Here is a 22,763-nt window from a genome sequence, read left to right on the forward strand (position 1 = left end):
TGGATTTGTAACTTTGGGACAAATTACTGAACCTTTCTAAACCTCCGTTTTCTCAGTAATGAGTGGGGATAAATATATATCTACATTATGGGCTAATATAAGAATAAAATAAGTTTATACATATACATTGTGTAAAATATTGGCTGCCACCTATAAAACTCTCACGAAATATTTGCTGACGTTCTTATTGTTCTTGTTGTTGTTATTATTATTAGGAAAAATTGGGTGTGCCTGGGTGGTTCAGTTGGTTAAGTGTCTGCCTATGGCTCAGGTCACGATCCCAGGTTCCTGGGACCAAATCCCTCCTAACCACTACCAGCCCACCTTTGGGCTCCCTGCACAGCAGGGAGTCTGCTTCTCCCTCTCCCTCTCCCCCTTCCCCTGGCTCGTGCTCTCTCTCTCAAATAAATAAATAAGATCTTTAAAAAGAGGGGAAAAAAGGAAAAAAATCAGTGTATCCTCCATTGAATGGTGAATATAATATAGGTTAAAGCCAAGAGTAGATTCTTTTATAAGTTACATATGCTAGGATGTAAAGGTCAATGACATGATTCCTGTCCTCAATGGCCCAAGACCTAATAGGGAGACAAACACTGGAAACAAAGAGCTAGCGTATGGCGAGATAAATATTGCACATAGTTATTTGAACACATAGGCCAACCAAGGTGGACTGTAGAGAGGTTGGGTACATTTCACAGAGGAGTAGTGTATTGTAAAGTGACTGTTGTGTAATGCCCGACATTAAGCATTTGTTTGCTGAAGCATCCATTTCAAAAATACGTTCATCTTGAATAAACATACTACCAGTTGTATGATACAGTTACCAGTTAAACCACCAGACAAGGAATTAAGCTGTCCCATTCATAGTTTCCTCTTTCACCAGACAAGGAATTAAGCTGTCCCATTCATAGTTTCCTCTTTCCTAGATAACTGACCACTCTGGTGATCCCACTTCTGATTTCCCATGCCCTAATTCCTGCTCCTATGCTTTACATTAGTCACTCAACAGTGAACAAGTGAAAACCTATGTACTCCACCTTGGACACTAATAAATGCAGAACCCTAGGTCCATGCTCTTTCTCTTTTTCTATGCACAACCTTGCTATGTTGCCTGAAGCATGCCAGGACGTGTGAGTAATAAATCTTATTCCTTCGAAGTTCCCTGATGGTTTCTGCTGAAGTGTGGGCATCTTGTAATCATGATGAAACCCACAAAGGCTGGTCCAGCCACAACATCGGCCCTGCTGGGGAAAATATCTGTGGGATCTCTCTATGAGTAATACAATCAGATTTGTGTCTCAGGCATTCCTAGCCCACAGCATCACTATTGACAGGCTTGGACCAATGCAACAGCAAGGTTAAGTTTAATGGTAAGTGAAAAGGAATTTGGGAGAGGGCACTCCAGGTTGAAGGCACAGCATGGGCAAAGGCATAGAAGTTGAAAAGTACCAAGGAGGTTTAAGACATGGTAAATAATGTTGTGTGGCTAGACTGTGAAGGTTATGCATGATGAGGTGGGCAGACTTATTTTGGGTGAGGTCAGAAAGTAATTTGAGGATAAATTATAAAGGCCCTTAAATGCTATGCTTAGGAGAAGTGTTTTGTTTTCTGTTTTGTTTTGCTTTTTGTTTGTTTGTTTCTTACAGGCAATAGGGGTTGAAATAATAAGATTCATGTTCTAGAAAAATCACTGGTGGCAAAATTGTGATATTAAGAAATTGGAAGCATGAAGGTCATTTAATAGATTACTATGATAGTCTACCCAAGGGCCCATTGGAATCTAAAGGAAGACAGAGGTGGTAGAGAAGAAATGGATCTGACAGACGTATACTTGGAAGGGTGGTGGTGATGCACGACAGACTGTGAAGTGAAGGAGAGGAAAGTTCTGAAATGTTTCTGAATTTCCACTCAGGACCAGAACCATTCACCCCTGCCATTAACCATATTATAGGAGAAGTATGTGTGGGAATTTTCCCTGAGGTATGCATCCTGTTAGAAAGATGAAACTAGCTCAGGGTTAGTAGGTCTGAGCATATTTATTTTGAGTGAAGCAAGGTTAGCTCTATACATTCTTCTTTTATCCATTTTATTTTATTTTACTTCTTTTCAGTGTTCCAGCATTCATTGTTTATACATTCTTATCAGCTCAAGAAAAATAGCCTCTTCTCCTCTGGGGTTTTGGCTATTTGCTGTCTGAAGTGGAGCTTGAGACCAAATGGTAAAGTCCAAGGAATAAGGGAGGTATAATGGATGTTTCAAGGTCAAGGTCAGTGGACTGGGAATGTTAATGGAAGCTAGAGAAGGGAGTGTCATGTTTGGCATTAGAAGACAGTTTGGGACTCTTATTTATAGAAAGGTTGGTAGGAAAGGGGTTCAGGAGAGTTATTTATTATAACCTTGGAAAGAGATGAACATTTTCTGAAAGAAGGTGGTGGCAATAGATGTAGAAAATTTTCGTTTGGATTAATATGCACTATGCGGGACAGAACCACATGGAAGATAGTCAGCTGTCATCAATGTGGGCTCAGTATCAGGAAAAATACCAGTCTTCCCCCCATTTCTTGCTTGCTTTCAGGCAAAGGATGAGGGATTGTATCAGACGTGTGACAGTGAGTCTCTTGGTGCAACTGGATAGATGATTTTACACTTCTGTCAGAAGACTGGCTTTAGAGCATAAAGGTTAATGGGTCCTGAGAGGCAACTCTGATTTTAAATTTGGAGTCAGACGCGCTACCGTTGCGCAACGAGGTCCTTGATTTTAAATTTGGGAAGTGAGATGACATATGTGCCGTGAAGTGAAGAAAGAACAGGAAGTTCCACAATTGGGGGGCAGGAAGCATGTGATATGACTGAGAACCCCTCAGAAGAGTAAGATACACGTCTGGGGATACTGCTGAGAGCAGGGCTGCCACCCTGGGTCTCTACAAGTGCATGGACACACTATTATCTGCCGGTTTCCTGAATGCTCTCCTGGACATGTCTGATTACCAGACTGAAATTAACTGGATCATGGGTCCATGTGGCATTCCTGTCCTTGTGTCCAGAGGCTGCCCACATGACTTTTTTTTCTCTCCCAGAGATTATGGGTGGGACACTATTAGGCTGACTAGAGTAAAGAAGGGTCTCCTTTCTAAATTTTTGCTGACACAGTTTACTGAAAATACCAGCTAACAGCTCAAAGAGGCATATAGTATAATCATCAGGGATTAGATACCCTAAACAGCTGGTCCCATCATGTACTTGTGTAACTGCAGGCAAGAAGCTGTGCCTCAGTTTCCTTTTCCATAAAATGGAATATGAATAGTAACTATTCCAGGGGTGACTGTGGGTAACACACTCAAAGGGCTCAGCACAGGACTTTATCTCGAAAGTGCTTAGAGGTGGTAGCTGCTCTTCTTGCTCAGGCGGTTGTTGATGTTGTTGTCTTTGCTCTGTAGGCCTCCTGAATGAAGACTTAGCTGTGACTATCTCCAGCATACGAGTTCTGTTTTAGGGACGCCTGGGTGGCTTCGTCAGTTAAGCGTCTGACCCTTGGTTTCAGTACAGGTCATGATATCAGGTTGTGGGATCGAGCCCTCCATCAGGCTCCACACTCAGTGTGGAGTCCACTTGAGATTCTTTTCCTCCCCCCTTTTGCCTCTGCCCTGGCTTGCACACATGCTCTCTCTCTCTCTCTTGTAAATAAATAAATAAATAAATGAGTCAATAAATGAATAAAATCTTGAAAAGAAAAAGAGTTATGTTTTACCCTTCCACACCTGATCTTAAAGGAGGCGTTCCTTGTGATCCTGGCTTATTCACAGTGCAAAGACTGATTTGAGTAGGTGTGCTCTGGATGTGTGGATGAGCTGTGGGGCCAGTGTTTATAACGTCTGACAATTTAGAAATACATTTGGGAACATATAAGTAGGCTGAAAACATTATGTTCTTTGAAAAATAAACACCAATAAACAAGTACATGTCACAGACACAGATACAGACCTACATCTTGTTTTTTAAGTTTGGCAAGACTTCCTCTGAATTTGGAGTACTTAGTTCTGCCAAGATGTAAGCTAATTTCAGGCTGCAGATAACAGTCGATCAGAAACTGGATTGAGACTGAATACTCAGACTAATTTGTTTTGACCTAAGCCGTGAGCACACAAACACCCTTTAGTGGGAAGATAGATGCAATAGCTTATCAAGTTATGTGGGCTTTCTTCCCTGAGGCTGCACTCAGGGTGCCCTCCCTGGGCAATTAGGGATTTATCAGAGCCAAGTGCACATTCCCCAGAAAAGCTGTCCTTTTAAGTGGATGAGCTTGTTTAAATTCTAGTGTGTTTCCATGTGGGGCATCTTCTCCAGGTCAAAGTGAAGATGTTCTAGGAGAGAGTAACGAGACATTTTATGACTGAATATAAGGTTGTTGTAGGAGTCTCCTTTCTATGCTGATGTGAAACTAAAAGTGGTTGAAAATAAATCCCAGACTGTCAGAGGTCTGAATGAGAAGTGGAAAACTTAAAACCTGGAAACTATTGTGGTTAATTCACAGTCAAACAGGCTCAAATGACACCACCAGAAGTGCCTCTTCTTCTCTCACTCCAAACCACCCCAAGTTATTAAGAACTCCAGGTGTAACTGTGGCCTATTCCCAGTTCTCCATTAAAGGCCATGCTTGGTGTACAATGCCGATCTGAAGTGCCATTTCAGGGCAAGTCTTTACATTGCTATTCTTTGATGTGCTCGGGCTTTAGTGGGAAGGAGCTTGGATGGGAATGTGTTCTTTGGATATGAGGAACATATTCTCTCCATGAGAAATCATCTACAGAAATCAAGAATGAACTCTGACAATGAAAGGATACGTACTTCTGACAATAGAACACACATTTAGGGAAGCATGAAATTCTCTACGCAACCATGCAAGAGAAAAGGTGACTCAGCAAAAGTAAATGATGACCAGCAGACATTTATGTGGGTGATGTCCTGGAAGTAATCCTAAGAGAAGAACAACAAAACTTTGCAAAACTGATGGGTGTTTACCTACAGCACAAGTGATGAGAAGGGTGCAGTTTCAATGGTTGGTTCTGAGCTCTTCATCCCAAAGCAACTTGATTTGTTAGGAGGGCAGGTGATTTACAAGATGTTTTGAGAAGGCTACCTCCCCAAATCCTGACCTTCTATAATATCTAGTGCCTAAATTTCCTTAGCATGAGCTAAAGCTCTTCATTCCTCATTGAAGACTAGACCTAAAGGCAAAAACTTGGGAGAGGTAATATTCAGTCTTATATACACACATGGTAGAAGTGGATCAAATTTATTCCTGAGAATGGGAAGAGGTGAGAACAAAATCCCAAGGGCAGAAGGACACCAAGGTTTTAAGAGAGGGCACTGAAGTAGGGCAGGCAGAGGGTAAAAAGCCAGTCGGAGATGTAAAATTATAACAGTAGCAGCTAACATATACTGAGGGCTTATAGAGTGTTAGAGCGTGCACTAGGTAATATTCATTTATTACCTAAAGCATATGGAGTTTGGGAAGAAGATCTGAAGTTACCCTTGTAACACCATACATTTTAGTAATAAAAAATAAAAAAAGAGAGATTTAGAATCCATTTCTGTAAATCAGCCATCAAAAAGCACTTGCAAATGGGCGCCTGGGTGGCTCAGTGGGTTAAAGCCTCTGCCTTCAGCTCAGGTCATGATCTCAGGGTCCTGGGATCGAGCCCCGCATCGGGCTCTCCGCTCAGCGGGGAGCCTGCTTCCCTTCCTCTCTCTCTGCCTTCCTCTCTGCCTACTTGTGATCTCTGTCTGTCAAATAAATTTAAAAAATTAAAAAAAAAAAAAAGCACTTGCAACAAGGTTACGCAATAATTTCTCACCTGTAAATTTTTTGCTTCTGGCTCTCTATAAGCCAAATCCTATAGATGGCAGATAATTATTGGCACTGTATACTTAAAACATGAAAAAGAAGATTGTTTCATCAACACTAATAAATCACTAAAATACAAATTAAAACAGCTTTAGGATAAATAATGGTTGCCCAAACCATTATTTCAGTCCACATTTGCAAGTAGACTGTTCTCTATTAACTTTCATAAACAACTGCAACCTTATTCTCCTTTGGGGTGCTTACAACTTTAGAAGGCCATGTGATGCTATTAATAATTAGTATCCAACTGTGTGATATACAACTGTTAACTTTTTCAATAAAAACACTCTTTGCTTATTCCCAGAGAAGTTAAATCAGAAATATTGGTCTTAATATGACATTATCTTGGTTTTTGCTAAAAATGAATAAATATCTTAATTTAAAAAGGGAAATTGACAGGTAGAGATAATGGGTAAGCTAGGAAGCTGCTATTGCATGACTCATCAAAAGAGAAGAAAATAAATTTAGTTTCTTGCTGAGAGGGATTAAAGTAAGTCACTAGAAAAATAATGTTTTTCTCTGACCAAACCAGCTGCTATTATGATGAGGTTGAGGCACAGGCTTGCATTTAGGACTGTGTTACAATGAAATTAAATGTTTAAGCTTCAAAAAGTAAAAGAGTTCATGGTTACTGCTAGAATTACATTGAAAAACTGCACTTTGATTTCACAATTAAAGGGTTAAAATCAGGAATGTGAGGCAAGAATTAATGAAAATGCCATGGGGAAGAAATTGTCTTAGAGCTGATGAAAAAGAGGAAGATGAAAGTCCTGGGTAAAAATCTGCCATAAAACAGGTTTTCAAATTATCATTGCAGAAGTGCACAGCATGGGAACAGAATTAGCATCAATTTGGCAGAAAATGAAATAATGAGAGTTAAGTGAATGCTCATGGCAAATGCAACATTCAGGCTTTTTCAGTCTATCATTCCAGAATATCATGACAGCTTAAACAACTATTGATATGAACTGATGTTTTTCCTGACACCACACTATCTAAGCCCTAAAAGGATATATCAGCTGGGACGGGTGGACTGTTTCATTGGTTCCCTGCTTTATTGATTTCTTTCATTCATTCATAAAATCCAAGATATACCATGACCATTATTACATGCTAGATATTTTGATAGTTATAAAAATGTGTTAAACCAGATACATCCTCAAAGTACTTACACTGAATTTTATCGAATCAAAGGTGCCATCAATTATAAAGCACACTATTACTTTACATATTTCTAAGAAGAAGCATGTGCTAATTGTATTTCTGACACCATTCAGTATAAGACACAACCTCACTTTAGAAATGTTAAGATGTGAAAAAACGTGCAGGTGGAATCAATGACACATCCACACAAAGTAATCAAAATCCAGTGCCCAGTCACAATGCCAGACCATTAAGCACACCAGCGTCTGGACATAGGAGTAGTGTATTATCTGCCTCTTTCTTGGGGGATAAGCCCAAAGAGATATTTTCAAATCTTTTACCAAAATGTTCTTTTACTGCTTACAGATTAAGAGATAATACATTCTGGTTCTTAATTCTATGGCAAACAACCCCAGATCTCTAGGTGAGACCAGAGCCGGGGCTGGGTGAGGTAAGCGAGGCACCCTGTCCCCATGGGCTATGCAAGTGCTAAGCATTTGCCTGATCCTGAGACTGTCGATTTTGCATCTAAGGTGCTATGTTTCCCTCACCCTCACCCTGACCTTGGGTGAGATAACCTCACAATTGTTTTTGTTGCCTCACCCTGGGATCTTTGGGAATTGCATGACTTTTTCCATTCGCAACTCTAGATCCACTCTCACTCCTTCCCCACGTTGTTCTGGGCTCCAGGATGCTCACCAGTGGGATATCACTGACTGCATTCTCCTGCCCTCTAGCTTTGGATCGCTTTTGGTTGAAGGGAAGTGATGGCAGGATATTAGAAGGAGGCAAGAGAGCAAAGACAGGATATTTATTCCTCAGTCTCCTCCCTGACAGGTCACCATGGTTGTCTGTGTCCCTCTCCCAAAGCTTCAGCCTGGAATTGGCACCCTTGTTTCTACAGCTTCTCTCTCTGGGTTCTGGTTAATACTTCTCCCTGCTGTTTGAGTACAGAGGGGTAACTATTCTGGCCCTGGTGTACGACACTATCCCTCACTGGTTTTCTTTCTTTTTAAAATATTTTATTTATGTATTTGACAGGCAGAGATCACAAGTTGGCAGAGAGGCAGGTCGGGGAGTGGGTAGGAAGCAGGTTCCCCTCTGAGCTGAGAGCCTGATGTGGGGCTCCATCCCAGGACCTTGAGATCATTACCTGAGCCGAAGGCAGAGGCTTAACCCACTGAACCACCCAGGCGCCCCCCTCACTGGTTTTCTAAAACCAGTCTTTATCTTTGTAAATATTCCCTTTATTAATTTCCTTTAAATAACTCAGTTTGGATGTACTACTTGTTTCCCTCCTGGATACAGAGAGTTTCACATCTGTAAGCATGCAGCTACAGAAAGGGCTCACTTGAACTGGGAACTTCAAGTTCATAGGCATTTGAAATTTCTTATGGAACTCCTGGATATAATAAATCTTAAGCAGAGCTTTGTTTCCAGACTTAAAGTTACAGTGGTGTTTTGTTTTGTTTTATTTTGTTTTCCTTACTGTTTCTCTCGGGTGCCTGAATATTCATGCTCATTTGATATACATTGCTTCAAGCCCGAGGCAGGATCACATTCTCACAGGGAATTTATATATAAGTTGTGGCATCTGCCAGTTGCAGATGTGAGGAGTGCAAATCACACCGCAAGACATTGTAGGACCTAAACAGGAGGAATGAAAGTGTCTGGAACAGAATCTACTTAACTATACCCAACAGCAACTGTGCTTTATTAAAGCGCTCCAAACTACACTACTGAATTCTGTAGAAATATTAAGCATTCTCAGAAGTCTTTCTAGAAACTGACATTGTACCCTAGTGAAGTGGTAATTTGGAGCTCACTAGCTCAGACGGAGCAATCTGGATCCTGCTGACCTTCCTAATAGCGAGGGTGGTGAAAACAGTTCACACCAAGCTCAGAACTACAAGTGTAAGGGACCTTAGACCATGCCATCCTACCACATCAGTTTAAAAATGAAAATGCTAAAATCCATAAATATTACTTGGTAAGGATTACTTGGCAGAAGTTATTAGGTAGTAAGTAATAGAAGCCAGACTTTAACCAGTTTTTAAATTTAAGTTGTTTCCGTTCAACTTTGTATGCTGCTCACCTGAAATAAACAAGTGAGTAAGCATGAGGGACACTATGAAACCTTTTTTAATCACTTCAGTGAGAATGAACTTTTAGAAGGAAAGATTAAAATATGGAAAGTGGTAGAAGATACTTATTCCCCAAATGCTGGCATGTAACAATACACAGTGAATTTGAAATTTGAAAGCAATATGGCTATAGTGCAGTGTGATATGGTATTTCTCAAATTCTGATAATTCACGTAACACCATTGTGATTTTTTTACATAACCGAAAGCCATTTTTACCATATTTCTTCAATAGTTCCCTTAAACTTTTCTTTCTTCCATTTTGTCAGTTTTGCTTCATGTATTTGGGGGTTTCTTATTATGAACATATGTCTATAACTATTAATATATTTCTGATGCTCTGACCCTATTTATCATTATAAAAGGGTCTTTAGTAATGTGTGTGTGTCACAGATCATTTTGTCTGCTATTAGTATGCTATTCCTATTCTCTTACAGTTACTGTTTTCCTGGTATATCTTTTTCCATCTTTCACCTTTTAGCCTATTTGTATCTCTGTACTAGTTGGATCTTATTTTTGTTTGTTAAATCCAGTCTGATGATCTCTGTCTTTTGATTACATGGTTTAGTTCATTCACATGTAATGTTGTTATTAATATAGTCAGATTTACTTCTACCATTTTACTATTTGTTTTCTATACATCTTGTGTGTTTTTTATTCCTCTGTTCTTCCATTACTGCTTTCTTTTGTGTGAAATGGATAATTCCAATGTTCTTTTTTAATTCCTCTAATGGCTTTTAAAATACATTTTTTATTTACTTTCTTAGTGGTTGCTCTAGGGATTATAGTATACATCTTAATTTATCAGACTCTTTTTCAGAATTATACTACATTAATTCCAGTGAGATGTAGAAAATTTGCACCATTCTATTTTCTTCCCCTTCCTATTAATGTAATACATATCACATCTAAATATGTTACAAACACAATGATACAGTGTTATAATTGTTGGTTTACATAATCATATTTTTAAGAAACTAAGAAGAAACCAGAAAAAGATATTTATAAAGTTTTAATATTAATCTTTTTTAAAAAAGTATTTTATTTATTTACTTAAGAGAGAGGGAGAGAGAGAGAGCAGGGGGGCAGGGTCACAGGGTGGAAACAGACTCCCCACTGAGCAGGGACCCTGATTTGGGACTTGATTCCAGGACCCTGGGATCATGATCTGAGCCAGAGGCAAATGCTTAACCAACTGAGCCACCCAGGTGCCCCATATTAATCTTCTTATTTACCATTTTTGGTACTTTTCATTTCTTCCTTGGACTCAAGTTACCATCTCATGTCACTCCCTTGCTTGCTATATGTAGCTTCATTTCCTCCTTCCTCTTTGTATTGTTATTGTCAAATATTTATCTCTATATGCTATAGGCCTCACAACTGAATTTTATAAATATTGCTTTATCTTGTTTTTAAATTAATTACAAAAAGAAGAGAAAGGAAGTATGTGATTATGCCTTTTTTTTAAATAGTTAATGCATATTTTTCTTTACTAGCATTTATTGTTTTTCATATGCATTAAATTATAATCTAATGTCATTTCCTTTCAACAAAGAATTCCTTTAGAATTTTTCTAGGCAGGTCTGCTAGCTACACATTCTCTTTGTTTATTTTAGAGTACCTTTATGTGTTCTTCAGTTTTAAAAGATTCTTTTGCTGGGGGCACCTGGAGGGCTGAGTGGATTGAGCCTCTGCCTTCGTCTCGGGTCATGATCTCAGGGTCCTGGGATCGAGTCCCGCATCGTGCTCTCTGCTCGGCAGGGAGCGTGCTTCCTCCTCTCTCTCTCTGCTTGCCTCTCTGCCTACTTGTGATCTCTCTCTGTCAAGTAAATAAATAAAATCTTTAAAAAAAAAAGATTCTTTTGCTGGTTGTAGTATTCTTGGCTAACAGTTTTTGTTTTTGTTTTTTTAAGCACTTCAAATATGTTATCTACTATCATTTGGACTCCATTGTTTCTGATAAGAAGTTAGCTGTTACTCATATTATTAGAATTCTCTTCTATATGATAAATCATTTTTCTTTATTACTTTCAAGACTTTCTCTTTGACTTTCAACATTTTTACTGTGATATTTTAGATATGACTACATTTTGGAGTTCATTGAACTTGGATGTTCATTGAACTTGGCATTCATTGCACTTGGATGTATAGATTAATGTTTTTCATCATATCTGGGAAAATTTCAATCACTACTTCTTGAATTTTTTCCCCTCCTTTCTTTCCTCTCCTTCTGGTGTTCTCATTACATACATGCATGTTGCATGTTACATACATGTGCTTAGCAGATTTTTCTTTTTTTTCTGTTAGTTTGTCAGATTGAATAATTTCTAATGACCTATCATCAAGTTCACTAATTCCATCTTCTTCTAGCTCAAATCTATAGTTGAGCCAGATTTGAATTTTCCATTTCAGCTATTATAGTTTTCAACTTCAGAATTTCTGTTTTTTAATCTAATTTTTATCTCCTTATTGACATTCCCTATTTGATAAGTCATTGTCATCATACTTTACTTTAATTATTAAATGTGGCTGCAGTTAGTTGTTTGAAAATATTTCTAACAGCTTCTTTGAAGTCTTTGTTGCCTTCATCTAGGCTACCAATGCAGTTTTATTCCTTGTTTGTGTTTGTTGTTTTTCTGTAAAAGGGTCACACTATCCTGTTTCTTTCCATGTTTCATAATATTTTGTCAAAACTGGACATTATAGATATATATTGTATTTATTGTAACAATTCTGAATTATAATTAGCCCCCTCTCCCACTCCCAGGGCAAGCTGATGTTACCATTTTCTGGTTAGTTTATTTGTTTAGTGGCTTGTCTGGACAAATTATGTGAAGCCTATTTCCATTTTGGGAGTTCTGGTCAACTGATATTTTATAAGTTTAGTTTATCTTAAATAATATTTATGAAACCATGGTTTGCTATGCTAGCTATATTTTAATATCCCTTAACCCTCAGTGTACCATCAGGATTCACTGGACCTACTTTTAGTTTTCAAGTTTATTTTTTGAGTAGTTCTATTTATAAGTATTGATATTTCATGTCTTTTAAAAATTATTCCTTATAAGCCTTCCAAAATACAAAGAGAAGTCTTACTAAGTTAAGCAAATACATAAGATACTATTTTTTCTTATAATTGCTACATAGGTCTACTGGATCTTTTTAAAAAATCTAAGACATTACAAACTGATAATGATATTTTTCCATCTCTTAAAATTTTGCTAGTTTATCATCTAAAAATTATGTCATCATTACTACTTACTCTTGGTGATGTTAAAAAGTACTAAATTAATAAAAAGATAAGAAGACTGATGGGATACACAGATATAACAGTGAAAGGAGACATCATTATTTTATTATCCTTCAGTTATCTTAGAACTGTCAAAAAGGTGTAAAAGTAAACAGGAGACAACTTCTGGGGAGGATGGTGGAGTAGGAAGATTCTAAACTCACCTCATCCCATAGATACAACTAGATAATGCTCACATTAGTGTGAATAACCCAGAAAATGACCAGAAGACCGACAGAACAATCTCCACAGCTGTATGCAGAGAAAAGGCTACAGGTAAGAAGATAGGAAATGTGGAGATGTCAGCAGGAGCTAAACAGACATGCCAGGCACAGGAAACTGATATGAGAAAGAAGAATCCTCATAACATTTGGCTTTGAAAACCAGAGAGACCAAATTTCACAAGTTCTTACAATCAGTGGGACTTAACACCTGGAATTTAAAAAATCAATCAGCAGGTTCAGCTTTGGGAGAGCTGGAGAGTAAGAAGAAACTGAGTCTCCACCCTTAAGGAGACAACACAACAAATAGCCCTGCAGAGATGAAGCACAGAAGCAGCAGTTTGATAAATGCTTGGGGTATATGGGAAGGAGATTTGTTTACTAATCTCGGAACGTTTGCTGGAGGAGCAGTGATAGTTGGGAAACCTCTCCAGGAAGCAAAGGAGTTAGTGGGAAACATTTCCTTCTCCCAGCCCCCAACCTAGAACACACTTATACCTGTGGAAACCAGCAAAATGTTTGCACTTGCTACCCAACTTGTTAACAGTCTGCCCACCCCCACATTCTCTGTTAATATGCCCCTTCCAGCCTGGCCTCTGCTCCAGTTCCCACCCACAGAATACTGGTGCAGACCTTGCTAATACCACTTGCCCTGGCCCCATGCTCTCCTGCTGACTTGCCCCCTCAAAAATGCTCTTGGTTAGAGCCCATGCAATGCAGTACCACAAGCCTAGCAGTGTGTATGCAGCCCTGAGACGGTCAGCATCAGTCCAAACTGACCCCTGCCCTGGAAAGAGGAGAAGATAAGCACATACACAGTTTGACTGCAGCCCCCGCAGTGGGTAGGGTGCAGACATCTGACTATAGGACACACTGACCAATGAAAGCTTCCCAGGGGACAAAACAAAAAAAGTACCCTGAAGTTCATAACTACTGCATCTCCATGTCTGCTCTGATTCAACTCAAGCTCAAGGTGACCCCAAACTGGCCCATTAACAACACGGGGACAAACCTCACCTGCAACAGATGAAGTGCCATTAAAGATGTCTGGACTGACAGCAAAAGTGGTTCAGCCACAACATTAGGGCACATCCAACACATACAGGAGACACCTCTGAAACACCAGGTTCTGGTGAACAGGAGACATTGCACTACAGGGCACTGTGGGACCTCTTCTTCATAAGGCCACTACTTTTAAGAGCAGGAGATATATGTGAATTTTCTAACATAGAAATAGACAGAGAGTTAGATAAAATGATATAGAGAAATATGTCCCAAATGAAATGACAGGACAAAATCACAGCAAGAGACCTAAACAAAATGGAGATATGCTTGAGAGAATTTAAAGTAATGGCCATAAAGATACTCACTGGACTTAAGAAAAGAGTGGAGGATCTCAGTATGATGTTTAACAAAGAGATAGAAAACAATAGGAACCAATCAGAGAGGAACTCAATAATTGAGATTAAAAATATGCTACAGAGAATAAATAGACTAGATGAAGCAGAAGAAGGAAGTAGTGACCTGGATGACAGAGTAATGGAAAGCAATCTAGCTGAACAGGAGAGAGAAAAAATACTAAAAAAATGAAAAGAGACTTTGAGAACTCAGCAACACCATCCAGTATAATAACATTCACATTATAGGGATCTAAGAAGAAGAGAGAGGAAAGGGGGCAGAATATTTATTCTAAGAAATGATAGCTTAAAACTTCCTGAATCTAGGGAAGGATACAGAAATTCAGATCTAGGAGGCATAGAGTCCCCAACAAAATCAATCAAAGAGAGTCCACACAGAGACACATTGTAATTAAAATGATAAAAGTAGAGAGATTAAAAAAAAGTAGAGAGATAAAATTCACCAAGAGAGAATTTTAAAAGCAGCAAGAGAAAAGAAAACAGTTACATACAAGGGAAACTGCATAAAGCTAGCAGCTGATTTTTCAGGAGAAAGTTTGCAGGCCAGAGGGAGTGACATTATATATTCAAAGTGCTGAAAGAAAAAAAAAACAAAAAACCCCCCAAAAAACCTGCAACAAAGAATACTCTCTCCAGGAAGTTTATTATTCAGAAAAGGAGGAGAGATAAAGTTTTCCAAGATGAACAAAAGTAAAGGAATTCATTATCACTAAATCAGCCTTACAAGAAATGTTAAAGAGGACTCTGTGAGTGGAAAGGAAAGAACATAGGCAGGAATAAGAAAACAAAAGCAGAAAAATTAAGTATATCTGCAAATATCTGCAAATGGAAGTGAAAAGAAACCCAGGGTAGCAATACTTGTATCAGAGAAAAATAAACCTTAAAACAAAGACTGTAACAAAAGACAAAGAAGGACACTACATAATTATAAAGGAAACAACCCACAAGAAGATATAACAATTGTAAATATTTATGCATCCAATATGGCAGAACCAAGACATATAAAGCAACTAAAAAAAACATAAAAGCAGTAAATGGTAGTAATACAATAATAGTAGGGGCTACCTACTTTGATACCACAATTACCTCAGTGATCATCTAAACAGAAAATCAATAAAGAAAAAGTCAACAAGGAAACAGTGGTTTTGAATGGCACACTGGACCAGATGAATCTAACAGATATATTCAAAACATTGCATCTTAAAACAGCAGAATACACATTCTTTTCAAGTGCACATGGGACATTCTTCAGAATAGATCATATTAGGCCAAACACAGGTTTCAACAAATTCAAAAAGACTGAAGTCATACCATGTATCTTTTCCAACCACAACACTATGAGAGTAGAAATCAACCACAATAAAAAATCTGGAAAGAACACAAGTACATGATACTAAACAGTAAATGGGTCAAAATAAATCAAAGAAGAAATTAAAAAATCACATGGAAACAAATGAAAATGAAAATGCAATGGTCCAAATCTTTAAGATGTGGCAAAATTTTGCTCTTCTAAGAGGGAATTTTTATAGCAATACAGGCCTACCTCAAGAAGCAAGAAAAACCAAAATAAATAACCTAATCTTTCCCCTAAAGGACCTAGAAAAAGAAGAACATGCAAAACCCAAAACCACTAGAAGGAAGGGGATAGTAAAGATTGGAGTAGAAATAAACAAAATAGAAACTAAAAAATAGAACAGATCAATGAAACCAGGTGCCAGTTCTTTGAAAAAATCAACAACAAAATTGATAAACTTTTAGCCAGATTCATCAAAAAAAAAAAAAAAAAAGAGGAGCGAGAAAGAGAGGACTTGAATGAACAAAATCAGAAATGAAAGAGGAGAAATCAACCAATACCACAGAAATATAAAGGATTATAGAGAATATTATGAAAAATTATATGCCAACAAATAGGATAAACTAGAAAAATGGATAAATTCCTAGAAATATATAACCTCCTGAAACTGAGTGAGAAAGAAACAGAAAATTTGAACAGATTGATGGTCAGCAATGAAATTGAACTGGTAATTAAAGAATTCCCAACAAACAAAAGTCAAGGACCAGATGATTTCACTGGTGAATTCCACCAAACACTTAAATAATTATACCCATTCTTCTCAAAATATTCCAAAAAATAGAAGAGGAAGGAAAGCTTCCAGATTCATTCTATGAGGACAGCATTACCCTGATACCAAAACCTGAAAAGGCACTACAAAAATAGGAAGTCATAGGGCAACATCTCTTACGAACACAGATGTGAAAATCTTCACCAAATATTAGCAAATCAAATCGAATAATACATTAAAAAAGTCCTTCACTATGGTCAAGTGGGATTGACTCCTGAGATGCAAGCATCGTTCAGTATTTGCAAATCAATCAATGTGATACATCCCATCAATAAGAGGAAAGATAAAAAATTATATGATCCTCTTGATAGATGCAGAAAAAGTATTTGACAAAGTACAACATCCATTCATGATAAAAACTGTCAACAAAGTAGGTTTAGAGGGAACATAGCTCATCATAATAAAGCCTTATACAAAAAATCCACAGCTAACATCATACTCAATGGTGAAAAATAGAGCTTTTCCTTTAGATCAGGAAGAAGATAAGGATGTTTACTCCACTTTTATTCAACATAGTACTGGAAGTCCTAGCCATAGCAGTCAGACAAGAAAAAGAAATAAAAGATATCAAAACTGGTAAGGAAGAAGAAGAACTGTCACTATTTACAGATGATATGATATTGTATATAGAAAGCCCTAGGGCTCCACCAAAAACTACTAGAACTGATAAGTGAGTTCAGTAAAGTCACAGGATCAAAATCCATTGTATTTTGTACACTAGTAATGAGGGAGCAGAAAGAGAAATTAATAAAACATTCCCAATCCCACTTAAAATTGCACCAAAAATAATAATATACCTAGGAATAAATTTAACCAAGGAGGTGAAAGACTTGCAATCTAAAAACTGTAAAGCATCGTTGAAAGAAATGTAAAATGACACAAAACAGTGGGACGATTCTATGCTCATGGATTGGAAGAACAAATATTGTTGAAATATCCATACTACAAAAATAATCTACAGATTGCAATCCTTATCAAAATACTGACAGCAATTTTCACAGAGCTAGAAAAAAATGGCACTAAAATCTGTATGGAATCACAAAAGACCTTGAATGGTCAAAGCAATCTTGAAAAAGAACAACAAAACTGGAGGATTTCAAGGTATACTGCAAAGCTGTAGTAATGAAAACAGTATGGTACTAGCACAAAAATAGACACATAGATCAATGGAATAGTATAGAAATCCCAGAAATAAATGCATGCCTATTCGGCCAATTAATCTTTAACAAAGCAGGAAAATATGCAATGCAGAAAAGACAGTCCTTCAAAAAATGTTGTCAGGAAAACTGTACAGCTACATGTAAAAGAATGAAACTCGACCACTTTCTTACACCATATACATAAATAAAATGGATTAATGACCTAAATATGAGACTGGAAACCATAAAAATCCTACAAGAGAGCACAGGGCAGTAATTTCTCTGACACTGGATGTAGCAACATTTTTTTAGATATGTCCCCCAGGGCAAGGGAAATGAAAATAAAAATAAACTACTGGGACTATAGCAGAATAAACATCTTTTGTACAGTAAAGGAAATGATCAACAAAACTAAAGTACAACCTATTGAATAGGAGAAGGTATTTGCAAATGATACATCTGATGAAAGGTTAGTACCCAAAATATATAAAGAACATATACAACACAATACCAAATAAACAAATAATCCTATTAAAAATGAACAGAAGACATGAACAGACATTTCTCCAAAAGAGACAGATGATCTACAGACATATGAAAAGATGTTCAACGTCACTAATCATCAAGGAAATGCATATTAAAACCACAATAAGTTATACCTCATGCCTGTCAGAATGGCTAAGATCAAAAACACATGAAAAAACACGTATTGGTGAGGATGTGAAGAAAAAGGAACCCCAGTGTCTTGCTGGTGGGAATGCAAACTGGGTGGGCCACTGTGGAAAACAGTATGGAGATTCCTCAAAAAATTAAAAATAGAATTATCATATGATCCAGTAATTCCATTACTGGGTATTTACCCAAAGAATACAAAAATGCTAATTCAAAGATATATACACTGCTATATTTGTTGCAATATTACTTATAATAGCCAAATTATGGAAGCAGCCCAAGTATATATTGATAGATGAATGGATGAAGAAGTGGTATATAGAAAAGAATGAAATGAAATCTTGCCATTTCCAACAACATGGATGGATCTAGAGAGTATAATGCTAAGTGAAATCAGTCAGAGAAAGACATATACCAGATGATTTCACTCATATGTGGAATTGAAGAAACAAAACAAATGAACAAAGAAAAAAAAAAGAAATAAACTAAGAAACAGACTCAATATAGAGAACAAACTGATGTTTATCAGAGGGAAGGTAGGTGAGGAGATCAGTGAAATAGGTGAAGGAGATTAAGAGTACACTTGTTGAAGAGCCCTGAGTAATGTCTAGAATTGTTGAATCACTGTATTGTACACCTGAAAATAATAAGACATTTTATGTTAACTATACTGGAATTAAATTTAAACATTAAAAACATTTTAAAAATAGATAAAAATTAAAAAAAAAGAAGACCAGAGACATTTTCTTTGCTGTCTTCTTTTAGCTTTCATTGGATGCAATTGAGAATTCAGAATTTTTTCATTTTTTACCCATAATAAAAAAAGAACAAAAATTGCAGTGAAAAGTATTTCAGTTATTAGACAAATGAGAAGCCAATTGTGAAGAGACACCAAAACTCTATACTCTAAGGATGGTGGTCAAATTGACTGTACTAGCAAAATCTTATATCATAATTCTTCAGATAACGGTATCAGATGAATTGCTTAAACTCAAGAATACATAAGTGCTGAATATAATTCTAAGAGCACAAAGGAAATATGCATTCCCATTTAGTCATTGAACAGAAAGAACTTTATCATGTAATATTTTTCAACAAGAACTTAGACTATCCCCTGTTTCAGAAGGAGTATCCATTATTCTTTCATCTTTTATGATGTTTTTGTGCCAAAATTACTTGATATGATTTGTAAGTGGACAAATGCTGAATCAGGCACATATACAAAGATGAATGGAAGGAAATTAAAATAATTCAATAGGCTCATTATTCTAATTGCTGTTTGTAAATCTAAAATGGAAATGTTTTTTAGTTTGGAATTAAAAATACGGCCTTCTCTTCAACAGAATTATGATTAATCAGAAGTTCCCCCCCAAATCTTTAAGTTTTTCATTTTGATAATGCAAATACAAGAAAGAAATCCATAAGTAATGATAAGCTAGACTCTCTTGTTATGTATTTGAAATCTGGAATTAGTATTTACAAATTAAATGTTTTCTAGGTGCACCTATGACAATTGATGAGCAATTAATTGAACTCAGAGGATACTGTTCATTTCAGATTTTTCTTTTTTTTTTTTTAAGATTTTATTTATTTGACAGACAGAGATCACAGTAGGCAGAGAGGCAGGCAGAGAGAGAGGAAGGGAAGCAGGCTCCCTGCTGAGCAGAGAGCCCGGTGCGGGGCTCGATCCCAGGACCCCGGGACCACGACCTGAGCCGAAGGCAGCGGCTCTAACCCACCGAGCCACCCAGGCGCCCCCATTTCAGATTTTTCACTTTCTTTCAGAAAATATTGTGTTTGATGTTTATATTCTTTATCAAAATTTTGAATAAAGTTGCTTTTCATTATCTTTTATTCTTCTGAAAATTATTTGTAGAGTGTCTTAAAATATAAAAAATAAAGGTATATTAACTCTAGAAGGTAAATAATGATGACTATTTCTCCTATGATACTAATGGTTAAACATAAATGTATGCTTTAAAAAAAATTTAAGTTCATCACTGTACCACCTAAAATAACTCCTGTGTTCATGTAAACTACACTGGAGGCACAGTGATGTGCTAGAATGCCTGATGGTTTTGGAACCAAAATGACTCAATTTAATTTTGGCCCCACTCCTTTTAGATGTGTAATCATGGACAAGAATCCTTCCATCTATGAATCCTCATTTATTCATTTATAAAAAGAGGGGAATAGAGCCTGCTCTGCAGAGTTAGCATCATATTCAGTGATGAAGACAAAGCATCAGCATATTTACTAGGAAACAGCAAGTGCTCAATAAATGTTTGCTTCCTCCTTTTTTTTTCTCTTTGGTATTGATAATCATTGTTGAGGAGGATGCATGACTAGATTATGACTAATAGAAAAACAGGTCTGGCTCAAAATAAACATTACAAATAGAGGAATATCACACTCTGTGTGTGTGTGTGTGTGTGTGTGTGTGTGTGTGTGTCTGCACGTGCACAAATGTTGTTAAAGGCATACAATTAAGTGAAAATAAACAAATCCTAGTGGAAAAGTGAGATGAATGTTTATGCATGAATGAAAGAGAAGTGAAAGGATCATATTATGGGAGTATTACACACATTTCTAGGCCTGATAGAGACCTTGATGTTTTGCTCTCTTAATGTTGTGTACAGACCAATAGAGAGAAAACAACTCCTATTCTTGGGTCTTCAGTGTTTCAGATAACTGTTGAAATCTAAGTCTCTCTATTTCTCTTTTTTAACACAGGGCATCTGATGATTTCATGTTTTTTCCTATTGACAATTTCATTACTTTTACTCAGAAGAAAATGGAGGTAACAAAAGGGATTGCTATTTTCCTTTCACTACTGACCAAGAAAGCAGAACAGTGATGACATAGAAGGAATGCGGAAGTTGCCACGTCATCTTGGGATTTATTAATGTGAGAAACAGAAATGGTAGATTCAATCAGATACATTCTCTGGCTTTAGGAAGGCATACTTCATAATATTTAAGAAAAATATGGTAAAACTGTCAGTGGTATTAGGAATCACTATAACTCTTCTGGAGAACAATTAGGCAATATGTAAATGTCACATACTATTAGGCACCAAAAGTCTTTCTGGGAATTGATTCTGAAATTAAACCATCCAACTGGTGTTTAAAGTAAAACCCAAACTAAAAGCATCTTCATTTTCACCAGGAGTCCAAAAACCCTTCTAGAAACAATATAGGATTTTTTTGTCTCCTCGCCTCTATTCCAATTACCTTAGAACAGCAGTCAGCAAATTTTGTATGTAAATGGCCAGTAGTAACTATTTTGAGCCATACTCCGTTGTAACTACTCAGCTTTGTGGTTGTAGCATGAAACCGTTCATAGACAATATGTAAGCAAATAAGCAGGTTATGTTCCAATGATATTTTATTGTGAACTTTGAAATTTTAATTTCTTACAATTTTCACATTTCTAGAAATATTATTCTCTAAAACAATCCTCTGAAAATATTGCTTCAACTATTAAAAATGTAAAAATCACTATTAGTTCATGTACCATACAAAAACAGGTGGCAAGCTTCACCTAGGACATTTCTACTGAATGTGGTAGAGACTTGGAGAGGGCAAAGACTTTCTTCCCCACTCCACAGGTGGGTCTGGATTTTTCTGGTATCAGCCCATAGCAAACATGTATTTCTTGTCTATTTGTTACCTTAGATGCCAATTCCTATTTGTAAAGTTCTTTTTGAGAAAGACACACTTGTTCATTAATTGTGTTCTGTTATGCATCCTATCTCACCAAATATTATTGATAGCAATGGGAAAGGAAGGAAGAAGCAAGTATTTATTGATCACCTTCTATAGTGAAAAAATATACAGGTATTCTGAAAGTGACTAAGGTGGTTCCAAACAACAGAGTCTTATAAACTTGAGGGATAATCACCCGCCCCCCAGGATAGATTAAAGAGCAGTCCAATGGCACAGATAAAAATAAATGTGTTTGTAGGGTAGGAAGCCTCTGGTATAATCCAAAGAATTGTGCAGTTGGCTCAGTTTTGAACCATACAATCCCTAGGAATCCTCTCATAGACTTCTCCTGCAAAAGGAGTGTCAATTTCCAGGATTACAGATTCATAGGGCTTTTCAAAGAACACTTCTTCCCTCTTAACCACAACCAATAGGTTCTCTCCTTCTCAGAGATTGGTTGGTAAATTGAAGGTGACCAGGATCTTTAGTATCAGAGTCAGGGCCTAACCAAGCCTAAGGCTCATTTAAAAGTTCATCTAAATCCATGGTTCAAGTTCTTTCCATAGAAAAATGACAACAGGGAAGGACTTTAAATAATGTCACGATCAAGGTTAACTAAAGCAGTGTGCTTTTCATTATATGCATATTTATCACCCAAGGATATTGTTAGAATGAAGAATCTGATTCAGCAGATGTTTTAGTCAGCTTGGTTTGCCATGACAAAATATCATAGCCTGGGTGGCTCAAACAACAGACATTTATTGCTTCCCCTCTAAAGGCTGGGAAGTCCAAGATCAAAGTGCTGGCTAATTTGGATACTAGAAAGAACTCTCTTCCTAGCTTGCAGATGGCTGCATTCTCCCTGCCTGCTCCCATAATCTCTTCTTTGTGTGTGTTTGTTGAAAGAAAGAGCATTAACTCTCTGGTGCACTTTTTTTTTTTTTTTTTTTTTTTAAGTTGGTTCTACGTTGGGTGTGGAGCCCAAAATGAGGCTTGAACTCAC

At 37.1% G+C, this 22,763-nt stretch overlaps 1 protein-coding gene across 4 annotated transcripts in view; it reads right to left on the reverse strand.

Annotated features, from left to right (window-relative positions):
• The window catches only part of SLC9A9 (solute carrier family 9 member A9), a 577,794-nt gene that overhangs the window by 144,405 nt on the left and 410,626 nt on the right, over positions 1–22,763 (reverse strand). The gene's annotated exons all lie outside the window — the stretch shown is intronic.

This window comes from Lutra lutra, chromosome 1 (genome assembly GCF_902655055.1).
Source record: "Lutra lutra chromosome 1, mLutLut1.2, whole genome shotgun sequence".
Lineage (NCBI taxonomy): Eukaryota > Metazoa > Chordata > Mammalia > Carnivora > Mustelidae > Lutra > Lutra lutra.